We start from the raw sequence: 16,799 nt of genomic DNA on the forward strand, positions 1-16,799 counted from the left end.
ACCATAAGTATGGATTAGGGCAGGTTTCGAAACCCAAAAAAACGTATCGTAGGAATTTACTGGCCTTACGGTGGTGTAAAAAACTAGTCCGCTTTTAGTGTTGACTCCGCACGTCATCCTGTGTTAGCAGCGTACATTTTTTAGGCTATCTTCCGAGGGTTCATTGAACAGAGCTCATTCAGTTTAATAAAAGGAAGCAATAAAACCACCATTGCATTATTTACATTTAAAAGAAAACATGGCTTGCAGAAGCAGCCAACTTGGCGGCCTTAAGCGTTCGAGACCAGTTTTCCCAGAAAAGTACGGCGCATTTCCGGAGCTACTTCGAAGTACACAGCCGTTAGGAAGCAGGGATCCAGACCATGGGACGATCGCGGTTGCTTTTACAGTAGGTATTACTAGGTGTGTTCGGCGTCGACACCTGCGGAAGTCTGACGGGAGTCGTAACGAATCGGCTACGACTGCGGTAAACTCACGCCTGTCTATAATGAATACGTTGTTCTATACAAGATTCATGCTACTATTGGCTTGCTACTGAGCAGGGGGATCCGGCAAGGGTGCTGATGTTCTTGGCCAAGAAAAGTGATCTTATCCACAAAAAAACATTTCGTTATATCCGTAACTTCTCATTCGTTTAGGAAAACTTGCAAAATGAGAAGAAAATAAATACATTTAAACATCTTATATCGAACTGCTGATTAACCATTGCATACTATAGTGGAACCGCAGTCTGTTAGCATGGACAACCAACAAACATTCGATAAAAAGAAGCCGTCCCACATAATGATTATTGTCATGACTGCGCACTCGGTTATTCCCGTCTCAGATAACAGCAGCTACCAAAGACAGTCACCAGCTGGCTGCGAGGAAAACTGCCTTTAAGCGGGATATCTGTCAATTGGTGACAACGCAAAACTCAGGCTATTCTTCTTTTCAGACTGCGTAATAAATCTACTCAAGAAAGTGAGTAAGTTTCAATCGCGCACATGGACACAACGCACGTCGGCTTAACGTGTCCAGCTCTGCGTGCAATGTTCCGGAGGGTTAACGGGGCTGATCTTACGTCGCTTGGGGGCGAAATTCAACCTCGAGTGAGGCCATTCTTCGTGATGAATGTACTGACACCTCCAGATATATGTGTTTGGATGTGTGAAGTGGTTTTCCCATAGTGTTCTCGTTTTATGTGAAGGTGACTTGGTTATGATCGCATGTACAGCCTGTATGAGGGGTTGGTGTATGCGCTTTAGTACGAGCTCCATTTATCCCGTATGTCAGGGGAGGTGGCCTCGCCAGTGCATGCTTTGTATTGGAGGACCTGGCACCACAGAAACTGTTCTAGTTGGTAGTAGCTGTTAAAAGCCGCTCTTTTTTGTCCTTTATTCCGGAGGAGAGGAAGAGGGATGTAGCCCTGCCGTCCTAAAAAAAAGGTTGTAAATGAGGATATCATTTTTGGCTTAGACAGCTCACCTTAAAACGCTTAATTACTTGTCCCTCTTCGAGTTGCCCTTGGAAGCACCGGAGGTTGAATCGCACCCTCTCTCTTTTGGCGGAACGCTTACACGAAGACTCCAAGGCGCCCGCTGCATTTTCAGCTATCGCTGCGGGACTGGCTGATAAAATTTTGCTGAGGGATACGGCTGATCAACAAGCTACATGCGTACCTAGAGATGTTAACGAGGCAGCAAAACACCAAGGGGTAGTCAAGCGAAACAATCATCTTGGAAACATTTCACTACAAATAAAGGCGAAAGTTGCCCATAATATTGATGCTATCATGAACAAATAACGGAAACCTAAGCAATAGGCGTAAAAAGCATAAACACAAAAACAAGAATTCAGACATAACAGGTTAACGGGCAAAAAAGAATTTATGGCTTCTTGGGATAACCGAAAAGGCGCGACTCTCGTAAAATCACCCCTCCTCCTTTAAAAGCGGCAGGCATGAACACGCCACCATCGCATTTGTACGTATTAGCGCTGCTGATGTAATAGGTTAGTCTCTTAACGCTTACCTTAAGCCAACCAAAACTCATTCGAAGATATTGAATGTTTTGTTGTTTTGCTTGCTGTCACTTAAAAACGTTAACGTTAACTTTGTCTGAGGAAGCAATATAAGTAATTTATTTTCCCCATTTTATCTCATGAGCAATGGCAGCTAAGGAAAGATGGATAAAACAACGTCGATCTTGACAGGCGGGCTTACGCGGGCACGCAGCATCAGGGATTTGTGGAGGCTGCAGCACACGCTAATGGAGGTTCCACATCTCGGACGAAGAAACGGAAAGACATAACTACACGCGGAGCCTTCAGGACCTGCGATAAATCAGTGCTTTGTTTCTGACTTAGCACTGCTACGCTTTTGGTAGTTACGTTGGAAGAGCGTACATCACCTGTTATCTCCGCCGCTTGATGCCTCCAGCGTTAGGAGAGCTTGGGAATCCGCGGATGGCATCTTGCGGAAGTGCTCGCTAACGTCAGTGTAAGGCACTAAAAAGGAAATTAAGGAATAGATAAAGAAAAGCTCTGGTAATTTGAGAGGGCGAGAGGGAGAGAGAGAGAAAATAGACTCCCAGGAAATAGGTTCCGTGGTGACGTGCACTCCGTTAACACGTTGCTCGGTAAGCGCGCATCTAAGCCGCCGTCGCCTCAGGGCGCTGCTCCCAGAGAAGGCACAGCATTAGCGTTAGTGCCATCAGGCGGAAGTCGTTGGCAGTAAACACTAGCTGTATAAGGGATCTTTATCATCGATGGCGAAGTGCCCTCACAGTTAGCCATAATAATGGCGTCTTACTAACATCAATATAGCTTTTGGGCGTTCGCCAGGGCACCTGGCTCCTCAACATAAAATAGGAAAACTGCGAAGTTCTGCTATTCAGACCGGTGATCAGATGAGGAGCCAGTGATGCCCAGTCTAATAGTATGTGAATGTCTGTGCAAAGAAATTCCTAATGTGGTCTCTCAGCTGAGATTCATCTTTCTATCAAATTTGTTGATTGTGATTATTTAGCTTAATTAGTGAGACCCATTCAAAATCCTGGCGACAATGTTCACTAGAAACGTTACCTCTCTGAATCGAGCTATTTAACGTAGACGCTAGGACTACACGTCAAAAAAAAAAAACGCTGCAGGTCCGTTTCAACACATTATGCGTCAACACATTATGCGTCAAACTGATCGTTCCTTCAAACTTAGGAAATACCGCCCCAGGACTGGAATCTTTTCCCATTCATTCCTTGAAAATCAATACCTGAGTGGAATCGGCTCTCAAATTTGCAGGTGTCCTCTGTGAAGGAAAAGTTGTTATTTTTTATACTGTAACCCCTCCACTATTACGTCTTCTATTCGTCATATACCTGATGCTGCAGCTATACGACGAATAAAGGCAAATAAACAGCCCACCACTCTAAAAAAATCGGAGTTGCCAAATACAAAAATTTGGCGAATGACGATTCGATTTAACGAAAACAATACCAATGGCTCCTTCGTGTGCAGTTTTAGATTTATGGCCGTTTCTTCCCACGTTTCCGTGGATATGGTTCGTGTTGTCGCAGGGGCGACTTGTCTTGAAAATGTTGTGACACACGCGACGTTATCTGTTTATGCGGGTACGGATGGTGCGTCAGAGTAACGGGGGGACGGGTCACCCCTGTATTTGCTGTTCAATTCTCGCAATCAGGATGCGGGGCGGGCCTTGTGGACTGGGTGTTTATTTCTTTGGTATTGAGAAACGCTGAAAGCTAGTCGAGTGAGAGCGGCATGCTTTCCTTGTGGTCTTACAAGAGCGACGTGGGGGACCCTGGTTTCCGAAGTGTGGCTCTGCCCCGTCGCGGCATCGCGAGGCGCTCCATTTGAGACGTTTGGTGTGCAGCTTGCATGTTCACGCACATATTGTGCATGCCTAACTGCAGCAATTTTTTCATGCACCTCTTAGGAAGAGAAAATGGTGGGATTAGAAACTACCGTTCCAATTTCGAATTGCGGGGTGGATGCATCCAGGTCCGGGCTAGGGGCAGTGGTATACGGGTAAGGGCTGGACCGCTGCGTGTCTGTCGTACCTTGGCATGGTACCTTCCATTTTTTGGGCTTTTCGCTTTCTTGATGATTACGGGTGAGCCTTTATAGCTGGTGTGTGTTGGCCTACGCTAATTATTTGGTGCCCAATTGGGAACGTAGCAAAGTGGCACGTGCATCGGGTGCAGGGAGTGCCCTAGAATGGGTTCAAAAGTGTGAATAATACTCTAAGCTAGGTTTTTGCATGAATATCAGCTTTTATTGCAATTTGCATAATCTGGATGCGTAGTTTCTTATTGGTCTCGCCTTTTGTCTATTTTTTCATAGGTCCCGGTCAGGCTTCCCAAAAGTTGCAAGCATGACCAAGGTTCGCGGGACCATCATCGGTGAGTGCAATTTCCCTGGTACATTTTTGGGCTTCCTAAAACTTTTCGGCTGCCCGCTTCTGGGCTGTCTTGATGACGGTGTCGTCGATGTTCCTTTAAACTCCCACCATCCTGCGAATAAGGCGGTTGCAATGTCTTTTTGCTTGTTCTGCTTTATTTCGGATAAATTTTTATTGTTAGAATGATCAACTTTATTCTAAAATCGTAAACAATAAACATAAACGCCAATAAACATAAGCGTCATAAGCGCCAAGAAATATATCATCTGGCGCTTTTAAAAGTACTTCTACACTCGCGTCAATATATCTCCCACTGTCCCCCCCAACCAAAAAAAAGAAGCTACAAAAACACACTCATATGCGAAAAACACAATGATCAGTCTGCCGCCTGCTCAGTGGCGTTTGAAGCTCGGCCACATGCTGTTAGTTTGGAAGCTAGGGTGGGGAATGGACACGGGGGAGGAGAACGGTTGGCGAGGAAAGAGGGTGTACAAAATTTTTCACGTGAACACAAATATGTCACACACGTCCGTCTAAGCTTAATTCCTGATAATAAGTTCAACTTGAAGAGGCTGCTTAAAGAAGCTCACACACACACACACACACACACACACGCACACACACACACACACACACACACACACACACACACACACACACACACACACACACACACACACACGCACACGCACACGCACACGCACACACACACACACACACACACACACACACACACACACACACACACACACACGCACACGCACACGTGCACGCGCACACGCGCACGCGCGCGCACGCACGCACGCACGCACGCACGCACGCACACACACACACACACACACACACACACACACACACACACACACACACACGCCCCCACGCCCACACGCACGCACGCACGCACACACACACACACACACACAGAGGCCGACTTCGAGGAACTCACACGTTAGCGCGCCGAGATAGACTGAGGATGTTACGCTATCTAAATAAGCCGCGCTGCCGTCCAGAAACGTTGGCGGAACACCGTTCGGGTCTCGTTCTCGACTTTCCAAGTGCTGCAAGTTCGGGTTGCCATTCTGATGCCCAGTCAATGGATCGGGCAGCAGCGACGAGCAGCCCAAGCGGCTGCGTCACGGCGGTCACGTGCCCTACCACTAGGCGGCGAACGGCCACTTCGAGAGGCGCTTAACGGGTGAGCAGACTAGGACCTCGTGTAGCGTCTCCGGTAGACTCTAGCTCCCCTCGGTTCTCTGCCTTAGTCAAAATTAGTAGTGTCGTTGTAAACAGAAGGAAGAATGCTTTTTAATGCATTGCGGCTTCCCCCCTTCTCTATACTGGCGTCGACCGGCGACCAACAAAGCGCGCTGACATTAGTTGTCTAAAAGGGGGTCTAGTGAATGCGTAGCCGCCTGCGGCATAAAAACTTGTGATTCAGACATTTCCTGAGTTCCAGATGAGGAATTATACATGTTAAAACCTAATTGGGAATTAGACGAGAAGAAAAATGGGTTACTGTGAAATGTCGTCCTTGGTTTTCGAATGCGCTGAGTACAGTTACGAAATGCAGAGGAGAAGGACTTACATAAAAAAATATGGTGACGGAGATTGAAGGTCCCATTCGACGATTGCACACTTGTGCATGGAGATGAGAATACCTGTTAAATTGTTCTGAAATTTGACACAAATGATTTCGCGTACTTTACATCGCAAGGACTGCTTAGGCGATAGTGGAATGTTTCTTCGGAAACGTCCTCTAAATTATTCTTGCATGCGTTGCAGGTTTCCAGTGAGGCAAAGTTCTTGTGGTGGAGGAGGTGAAAAAAAATGCTCTGCTTTAATACATACCACGGACGCTGCTTACGTTCTGTTAAGATGAAAATGTTCCCCGAGGCTGAGGGAGTACAACGCAGGTTGCAGTAACAAACAGAAATGCTCCATTAGAATTCAAAGGATAGGACAGGAAGCGCTTCTCTTAGACGACATATTCTGCCACTTTCACGAAACAACTCATTTTGGACACTCTTGACCAAGGCTTAAACAGAAAGACAAGTGTTAGAAACCACAAGGAAAACAAAAAGACAAAAAAGCTCGTATTGAGGAAAACCTCTAGAAATTATTAAATACTGGTCAGCCTAAATTTAACTAAGGACGCAGACGAAAACGAAAACAAAAGACGAAGCACAAGCGCCGACTTGTGCTTCGTCTTTGTCTGCGCCCTCAGTTAAATTTAGGCTGACCAATTTTTAATCAATGATTATCTTGCTAGCGCAGATTCTGCGTATTCTAACCTCTAGAAGCAGTAAATTTAATACATTCCAAAAGCCCACCCGGGGTACTTGCGTCCAAGGCACAGGTTCCCATACTGGCCCATTAAAATACTTTTTGTGCAATGCAAATTAATTATAATTCAAAAACTTCGGAATAGCTCTCACAACAAAAAATAACAACTAGTTCACTTGAGGCAATCTTCTGTGCTATCCTCCATAATATCCGCTGCCTCGACGTCGTCATGACACTCCCGACGCTAAGCTCACTAGTTTTAATAACCCACAGACAGATGAGACGTGTCTCCAAATTTTTATTCGTTCGCGCTGTTTTTCATTTCCATTACTTTTCGCGTGTCTGGCATTTCAAAGGCAGGCATATAGATTAGGACAATCCCTTACACCGACACCACGCAGTTTCAATATTAACAGCCATTTTGATTTTCGTGGACTTGGAGCCAAGATTGAATGAGCATTTTTTAGTTTTAGCGTGGTGTCCCGTCCAACTCGGTAAAAATAAGACATTCGACACCATCTACGCGAAGACTTCACTCTTTTTCTGTAGGCTGCTACACCTTGAGGTAAAGCATAAAAATCTCTACATTTATCGCGGAAATTTAAATCTCAGCTTAGGTCCTTTTAAAAAATTTTATGCCTTCCTTCAGCGTTACTTTACTCTGTTTCCTTTTTTTGCCGTAACAACGATGCGAAAAGTTCCCTAAGCACGGATTGTTCTTTTTTCTATTTTTCCCCACCAGCCGCAACTCCTTTAATGGCATGTTACGCATACAAAAAATAAAGGGAAAAATGCCTTTTTTTCCCTTAAAAAGTATTTACTCGTATACGTAATAAAATCAACAGCTTAGGCTGCGATAATAATACAGATTTTGTTTCGATGGCGATTTCATGACTGGTTATTTTTATGTCGGTACGTTTAAAATTGTCACTTTTAACGAAACTTTTTGCTGCCTGGTCACGATTGAGCCACAGCATATTTTTAATCGAAAGTTAATGCGACTAGAAGAAAAGAGCTTTCGGCCGCCCTGTGTACGCAGAACCTCCCACTGCGCAACCCATCACCATGCGAAAAAAGAACAGGTTGAAGAAGAGTGACAAGCAAGGGAGCGTTACGGAGTCTTCCGCATAATAGTGGTCGTACAGCACGCTACAGAGTGAAGTACAGCTGAAACGATAACGGCGGGCAGGGGATGCAGCAGTGCGCACAAAGCAGCGTCAACGTGGCATGTGCAAACACGGGCTCCAGGTTACTTCGCAAGGAAGGAGACGACGCGTCCTGCGTACTCGCGAGAAGCAGGTAACTCACGTTCACCGATGGGGCGAGTAGGAACGGTAACGAGCTCGTTTACGCCATGCTGATGCTCAAGAACGGGAGTAACGACATACTTAAATTACCGTCAGGAGTAACACACGAGTCAACATCGGCCGCAAATAGCTTCACTGGTTAACCATCTGTACGCACCATGGGCCAATTGTTTTTATGGTGCATTTTTAGTTGCTTGTTTGGTATTCCGAAATTTCCAAGATATTGGACAAGACCAGGCCATTCCTTACTTTTTAGTGTACTTGAATCATTATTCGTTTTGGTACCGCTATTCATAACACATGTATCCCACTGCAGAATAAATACATTATTCTGTAGTGTAATAGGGCTTCCCACATGTGGTTTCCAAAATTGGGAGATACGGTTGCATACTTACGCTGTATACCACATTACATTGCACTTGTGAACATAAATTTAAAACCTCAAAAAACCTTAAACGTGCATTGGCCGCTGTTTTGGAAGAAAACGTAACAGCAGATGGCCTGCGGCCACGCACAAACAACGTGAGCTACAGGTACGAGTGAAAAGCAATAACAGGACTGAACGCATGTATGAGATAGGTTGATACATGCGAAGCAAGACTTAAACGAGAACACTTATTGTAGGTTATAAGGATTTGTAGTGGTATTATAATTCCCACAAGGTTTTGACGTCGAAGACTGTTGAACACAATGACGATTTCAATACAAAAAGAACATGAAGGAGGCTCACACTAAAGGCCGACCTCCAAACAGCGAAATTTCTCTGCGAACTTCACGCGGCGGTCGCCGCGGTTTGACGCGCCGCTCAGATTTCGCCATGTTTTCGCCCACCGCAACCTCCATGCAACATGATGCGGCGAACGCCACCGACGAGCGAGCTGCTTGCATCAAGGTTGCCAGAGGTACAATACAAAACAACATGTACGTAAATATAACCTTGCTCACAATTTGTCTTCAACAAAACCTAACTAGGAAGTAATAAAACGATGTAAACACCTGAAATAATGTTTATTTACTTATTTGTTTATTGTACAAGCTTTTTTGGTAGACTGGCTTTATAGTTTGCACACAAACATTTTCAAATAGCTGCAATCTGTGAAGCTGCTCCGGTGTTTTCTTCGCTCTTGTTTTGGTTTGATGATACTTTATGTTTCACGCGCTGGACTTCTCCATTTTTTGCACTTGACTACACTTGACAATTGACTACACTTTTGCACACCATGGAACACTCTAAATGGCACTACCCGCCGCCGCCGTCTTCTCCTTTTAAAGAGTCTCTTCTCCGGGCTTACTGATCAAGAGATACAACTGTACCCAGAAAAGGCGCGAAAGAAGCGCGTTCTCTTTGGCTGCCGAATGCGCAGGTGCTCTGCGCAGACAGGAAGTACAAAGCTGTGATTGACTGCAGCTTAAAAATTCAGTTTGCCGCTTCCGGTCGCGTTCGACGCCACGCGTTCGACATTTAGCTCGCGTAGGTCGCCGGCGAACAACAGTATTTACGGCGCCGGGCGCAGGCGTCGTTCGCCGCTCTTTCGCCGACATTTCTTTGCATGGAGGTCGGCCTTTACGCATAAGACTTGAAGTACGAAACCTTCACGACCATCACCAAGGGTTAAGCCCACGATTACAGCCGATTTGCTTCTTCGTCGCTGACACAATGACCTTTACGTCATCAGTGTTGCAATGAGTGTGAGCTTCTTTCATTTTTTTAAATGATAATCTTTCGGAATCACCTTTGAGGGCGTACGAAATGACGTGTTTACGTCGTTCTGAGGAAGTTTTGCCTTGAGTATACGGTGAACGTTGGAGTCTTTCTCGTTCGGAGCAAGTGTTGCCACGGTTACGGCGAGTGCTGGAGTTCCTTTTTTTTGTGTGTATTTTGGCCAAACTCCGGAAGTGGGTATGCTTGGTTTTACAAACGGGCGCAGAGGACGCTGGACGTTCTTCCTGAGGCCGGCACACACGAGCGGTAGGCATTTATTTGGCTTTGTTAACTATCGGGTGGTCGCCGCGAGGCCCGCGCTCACGTGCGGGAGGACGGCAATTTCTTGGTATTTTTAGCTACGGACACGAAAAATTACAATTGGCGAAACAAATTCGCGCTTAAAACTCAAAACTCTTACGTTTCTTGGTGGAAGTCGGAATTTATGAGCACGGTATTACAAGTTGACCAGCCCATGTAATGGAGTTTAAAAGTACGGGTCGTGCTCGTTATCCCTCTCGCCATTTATAAATTACGCGGCCATGGCCTGTATAATTCAGTTAGTTGAATTAGACTTTAATCTTAGCCCCTTAGATGTATTAATCACGGACTTCGTTCGTAGCCTGCTTGCCCGCTCGCTTGTCCAATCACTCTCAGTATCCTCGTCGTCCATCGCTAGGCTGCCAGCCCACTATCCTTTCAAGCTGCACTTTTCAACGTAGCCGTGGTCTTCAGACGTCCGATTCAATTAGCCGCCAATCCTTAAAGGGACACTGAAGTGAATTTGTCAAGCTCCCGTCTTTGCTTGCACTGCGTAGACTGGCTCAAATTAGCACACTTGTCATCGTTTATCCGGTTGACAAATCGGTAATTATTTTACAAAGCGCGAAAGAAGAAAAACTACCATGCGCGGTTTGCGGCGGCCGCACCAACTAAGCTGTGACGTTGAGAGGAGGGGGCACCGTGATTGGACGATGCCCAAGGTGAGCAACCAAACAAGTTTCGGTTTCGGTTTCGGTTCTGTAAAACACAACCGGTGGCGTTGTTGGATGGGCATTTTCAATAACTCAGTAATCATCGTACCGCGCTTCTGCCATGTTGTCAGCTGTAAAAATGCATAAAGATAAGCCTCCCAGGACGGCTTGGAATCGTAGCATTCACTAGCCGAGGCCTACGCAGTGCATGGACGCCCTCCGCGTACCCGCAGACGCCCAAATGTCATGCGCTTTTCCCCCATATTTGGAGCTTGCCTCACTCATGCCTGTACCGTAAAAAGCGTGTTCGCACCAGGCCAAGGGTCTGTTCATTCTGGCCTGTGCCCACTGCCCGCAAGCAGTCGGTGCTTAGGTCGCGGGTTCGATTCCCGGCCGCGGCGGCCGCTTTTCTGATGGAGGCGAAAAGCAAAAACGCCCGTGTGTACGAGATTTCGGCGCACGATAAAGATCCCCAGGTGGTCAAAATTAATCCGGAGCCCTCCACTACAGCGCGCCTCATCGCCTGCGTTGCGTCGGCGCGTTAAACCCCACAATCAATCAATCAATCAGTCGGTGCTTATGGCAACAGCACGCCAACGAGAACTCGCTAGCGCGCCAGTGCCAGCCTGCGCGCGTTCTGTGAACTAGTTCGTGGAGCCATGAACGTTGCGGCCGAAAAAAAAGTGAACTCAATGTAGAAGACCGGCAGAAAACGAAAAAGCTAACTTAAAAAAAAAAAGCACGTACCCGCGGAGATTCGAACTGGTGACTTGCAAAATACTTGCATTCCTAGCGCACCAGACAACTAGGCCACGCGGGCGGGCTCTGCTGCCACCGGTAATATAGAGTACGGTAATAAATTGTACAACCAGTTTACATTTTTATTTAGTTTTGGCATTTCAAGTAGCTTAGGTGATTATTTGTTGTATTGCACTCGTGCAGTAAGCGTCCCCCGAGTTTCCACAATAACTCACGTCTAGCAATTGCATTTCGTAGACGGAAAAGCGTTCGCAGATGCGTAGTCGTGCTGCTGACCGCTGTGCTTGTTCGCCCAGCGCGAAAAAGTGCTTCCCGCACCCTAGTTTTACGCTGTACGGTAAAAATGTCAGTTGATTTTATTTCCTTAGTACCTATATTGACTTCGCTGGCTCTTCTCCCGCCTTCAAGACTGGCGTACCAGTGACCGAAGCGTCGCATGTGCGCTTGTGCAGCGCTTGTGTGAAGCGACCTTGACTTGGAGCTAGATACAGTGTACAAACTAACCAAGTAAAGAAAGGCAGATTCTTCCATTCACAAACGTGTCCTGGCTTCGTTTCAACTGAGCGAACGAATTGCGACGACCCGTCGGCGGCCGGCGGACGAAACGCTGGGCCGACTGACTCTGTCTGAAGGCCGGGGAGCCGTGCAGTAACGCAGCCAATTGCCAGCTCATCCCCTCCTGACGTCACACGAAAACGCCGCAGAAAATTGGCGAGCGTAAAGAGAGGAGGACAGCATTTTCAAATTAATTTTTCTACTAAATAAAATCGCGTAAACGCGCCCAGGGTGGTCGAAACATGGCCTGGGGACTCCGGACTACAATTTGCGCAAGTAATCCCGCAATGTTTACATATCACTTCAGTGTCCCTTTAATGCCTCGCTCACTTTCCAAATTTATCCCGCAGCGCCGAGATCTGCTCCGAGAAGTTTGTGCCGTCACTTTTTTGTAAAGGTCAATGTTTGGGAGGCCTGTAATCACGACGCGCCAGCAAGCACGTCACGGGTTTTTTTGTTTGTATTTCGCCGGCATCATGAGTAAACTATAAAGCATTAATACACAATCTATAGAAAGACACGAACTGTTCATTCGGACGTTTTGCGAACCGCTCTGCAACTTTCTCAGCGGAATTTCTTTTTTTTGTAGCTTCATTGCTTCAGAAGCTGGCTAATTGAAATGGACTAATTATCTAATCAGGCACAATACAAGACAGCGTGACTCACTCTATAGAAACGTGAGTAACATTCATTTGGTCGCGATGTGTTAGAGTCCGTCGGCATACTTTACAACACCGGCTAACGTTAGCTGAAACTCCAATATATATAAAAAGGAGTGCCCCCCTGGCTGACTCACTGACTCATCAACGTCCAGCCACAACTGCTAGACCTAGAGGATTGAAACTTCGGGAGTGCATTTGTGAAATGGTGTAGGGGCTCTCTAAGGCTGGATGTTTTGAAATTGTGCTCTTAACTGAGGGAAAGCAGGAAATTGTTTTCGTAAATTCGTGATTATGTTTCTCTCACCTTCACATTTCGATGCGATATTTGCTGATGTATGTACTTAAAAGAGCCATGAAGAGAAAATACGACTTCGTATAATTTGAAAGAACTAGGATTCATTATCTCACTCAGCTCCATTACAGCCACAAAAGCTGTTTTTTAACGCAAAAAAAGCAAGAAGTATTTCAAAACTTCAAATATGGCGCCACAGTGACGTGTTATGAGCAAGAATGACGTCATACGGGCCAACAATGAAAAATAATTTTTAGTGCGTTAAATGCGCGTTAGCATTAAAGTGATGCGGTCAAATGCAACTAGACGCCCCATTACAGACGTCCAGTGATGTGTCGTCGCGACAGGTCAGTTAGGTGGCCGCCAATCGCACAAACAAGGTTCCGTGACGTCACAGAAAAGTTGCGGGAAATTGGCTAGGGGGTCGCGACTGCTTCACACGTTTTCTTTAATATCTCCGTTATTTGCTAGAAGATTGCGATGATATTGGTATCATTGTTATTGGGACTAAGCCGTCTTTCTAATAAACCCAACTTGTAATTTGTTTTCATGGCTCCTTTATTAAGAGTGCTTTAATAACCCTGCTTCCTGCTTCCTGCTTCGTATAGACCACATTTATGTGGCCGATTGCTCTACTTCTATCTTGCGCACGGATGTCGCTCACTTGGTTATCACTTTGTTATCAATTCGGGTATCCCCGCACTGTTATTTGCTCTTTAGAGCTTGACACTTTCTTGTTCTCACCGATCTTATGAGTGGCTTAGTTATATCATGTGTTCAACCAGTTCTTTTGTGTTTTAGTGATCATTTGTTCTTTTTAATAGGAACGGTTGTGTTGATACGCAAAAAAAACGCCAGATAGGAATTTTTACAAATATTACAGCCAAATGGGTAATTTCGAGACTGAAAATAACAATTCAACCTAACAAGGAATTTAGGCGCCCATAGCATGCAAAAACCAATTCATCTTACCTTCCCAGGCGGCCTCATTACGAGAGGCGAAGGAAAAAATTACGCCAACCTCCCCTCGCGGGAACCATGGTGTGATGCGACGCGGAGGGGGGTTCAAGCGCATGCGGAGAGCAACCGTCGACCGAAAGGCCGCCGGAGAGCGGCACACCGGTTATATGCGCAGCGCGCCCGAAGGAGAGGAGACCGCGGAAGAGTCAGTACTGCACATGCGCCGGCGCCAGTGACGCAACACAATCCAACACAATCCACTTTAATCCAATCCAAGCCAAGCCAAGCCATTCGAATCCAATCCAATGCCCCTCGCGAGAGAGGGGCATCGGAGAGGAGAGGGGGTGAGCGGCGGAGAGCGCAGCTCGCGCGGCGAGGAGAATGGGGGAGGGGCGGACGACAACAACGCCGACGACGCTGCATGGACAAGGCGAGTGAATAAGATGCAGTCGCATCTAAAATGCAACACATGTGTTTGGGAAGCTGGAAATAAATAAAAAAGCACAAAAATATTAACCTAATGGCCCAAATTAGGCACAACAGAAAATAATTTTAATTTTTCCGCAAGATGAAAAAAAAAAGAGACCAACGAGAAAAAAATGGCCGCGTATGTGCTCCTTTCGTTGCAAATGTCGTCAAAAGACGATAGTCTTTGTAGGCATTTGCCAAGGAAATGCCCCCCTTTGCTTTTCCGCTCACCTCTCATGCTGTTCCTGTTCCATCGCGCTCATCCCAAGGTAAACACACTAAAGGTTTACTCAAGACGATTTGAATTTACCGCGTTACACTGCTACAGACCGGGTTCCACGATGCCAGCGCTGCAGTACGGCGGAGGCGCGCGTGAATCGAGGCGGCCGAATTGAAGGTTTATAGAAACGCGTTGCCGTGCTCCACGTGCGTTCCAAGCAGAACGTGGAAGCTAGCTAGTGGAACCTTTCGTTGCTGTTGCTGCGTGCATTCTCATATGCCGCCAGGAGGTGGCGCGGGCAACAGCAGGCGGCAGTTTTCTTTAATAGATGTAGAATATCATTTGCTATCGAAAAACAAGCATCCATAATTGTTTAATAAAGGAACACTGGAAATATCCCTTGTGTACTAATTCCCTGTCTTATATTTGCGTATTGTCTTGTTCTTGTTCAACAAAGTTGACAAGTATGAACATATAAACCAGGCTTAGACTTTTACATTTGGCTGTGAGTATATAGGACTATGACGCAGTATCAATTTTATTTTGGCCGGGTGGCTGAATCAGGTTACAGACAGACAGGCGGACAGACAGACAGACAGACATACAGACAGACCAAAATTTCTGTGTTGAAGTAGCCCAAGAAAAACTATCGTCTTTGAAAAAGTCTTCCCGTGGTCGAAATCGTACCTGGGTCCACCGCGGTATGAAACCGGCATCTATGCGATTGCATAGTGGCGTAATCTCTCGCGTGCTGTTCTCCTCATTTGCTCGCGTGCGTTCACGCCTGAAGTGGGGGCACAGACGTCGAGTGTGCGAAGCCGGTCGCCTCGGGTTCTAGCGCATAGTATCGCGGTCAACTCTGGGAGGGATTTTGTAGAGCGCATGCCACGGAGGAGTTGACGGATAGGGACAGACCACGTAGCAAGGCCTGTTTTATTTCGAACGCAGTGGGGTCTCTATATACTGATGCCAGGGGCGCGCGAGCTTTCAGGCGTGTGAGCGCGCTCGTTGGCCTACGTCACGCTGCTGCCGCTGGCACTCTGGCTTGCCGATACGATGTGAAAGGCGGCGGACTAAACGATTCGTGCTGGTCAGCTATGAAAAACTTTCAGCGGCAAGTTCAGGAATGAATGTCAAGTAACAGTCGCGACTTCGACGGAGGCAGAAGGGCGCCACCTCTGCTGTTTCTCCAGCCTTCCACCACTTGGGGAAGTTGCGCTAAATTTTTTGTCTCCTCTTTTCAGGAAAGTGGGATAATAATTCCCCACATTTCTGATATGTCAATTTCCTTTCTTGAGTCGGCTACCTACGGTAATTTTTGTTATGGCAAAATAAGCGGCCTCTTAAATTGGCACTGGAATTGCTCGTTTCTTACTGGAATTTTGTTATTAGTACGTGAATAAATTTGTTGAAGCCCAGGGAAGTGAGATCACTCCTAACGGCTGGCAATTTGTTAGTATGACAACGGAAACAGATTGTATTTACTGGCGGAGAAACACTCCCAATTGTAGATCAATGGCATTGCCTTATAAAAATGGCTTTTCGATATTACAACCGGTCTGCGCAGGTAGCTTTAACGGTGATAAACCGCCGAAATATTTGAAGAACAAAGAACTCTTATCTATTTTTCATCACAAAGGCTCCTGTTCTGCTGCTAAGCGCTTTGAACTTCTTCGCCCGTAGGGGCGGAATACGCCCGTTTTCAGGGTGCCGAAGCACAAAAGAGCTTTGTCAAGACAAGACGAAATCAATTATCGGGGACCATTGTTTCCCACCGAAAAATTTGCAGGTATAGAAACACTTCCGAGGCGTTTCTCACACGACATTATGAATTATTCCAGGTAGCATTGTTAAGGACTATCTTTCATGGTGCGACCAAGACGGCGTCTCGATTACCAACAATGCTTCCACTACAATTAAAGCACGCATAATGGGGACAAAGAACAAGGGGCTCTTCCGGGTTTGTAAAGCTCTCCAACTCCGTTTCTATGCGTCCACAAACTCTGTGAGGTTCCATTCATTACTGGTTTCTGTGAGTGAATAGAATTTGTGTAAACAGTTACTCTCTACCCACATTCAATCAAAAAAATTTTCCACAAGCATTTCAGAGTTACATACATATAGTTGAGATTTTTAAGCGTGATTTCGTCGTTTTTTTTAGAGTTGTTTCTTCATTTGTAACATGCAAATGCAGAAAAAAAAGTAATAACTGCTGAGAGCA

Source organism: Haemaphysalis longicornis, unplaced genomic scaffold (assembly GCF_048455015.1).
Source record: "Haemaphysalis longicornis isolate Haplotype H1 unplaced genomic scaffold, Haemaphysalis longicornis Haplotype H1 scaffold_4, whole genome shotgun sequence".
NCBI classification, from domain to species: Eukaryota; Metazoa; Arthropoda; class Arachnida; order Ixodida; family Ixodidae; genus Haemaphysalis; species Haemaphysalis longicornis.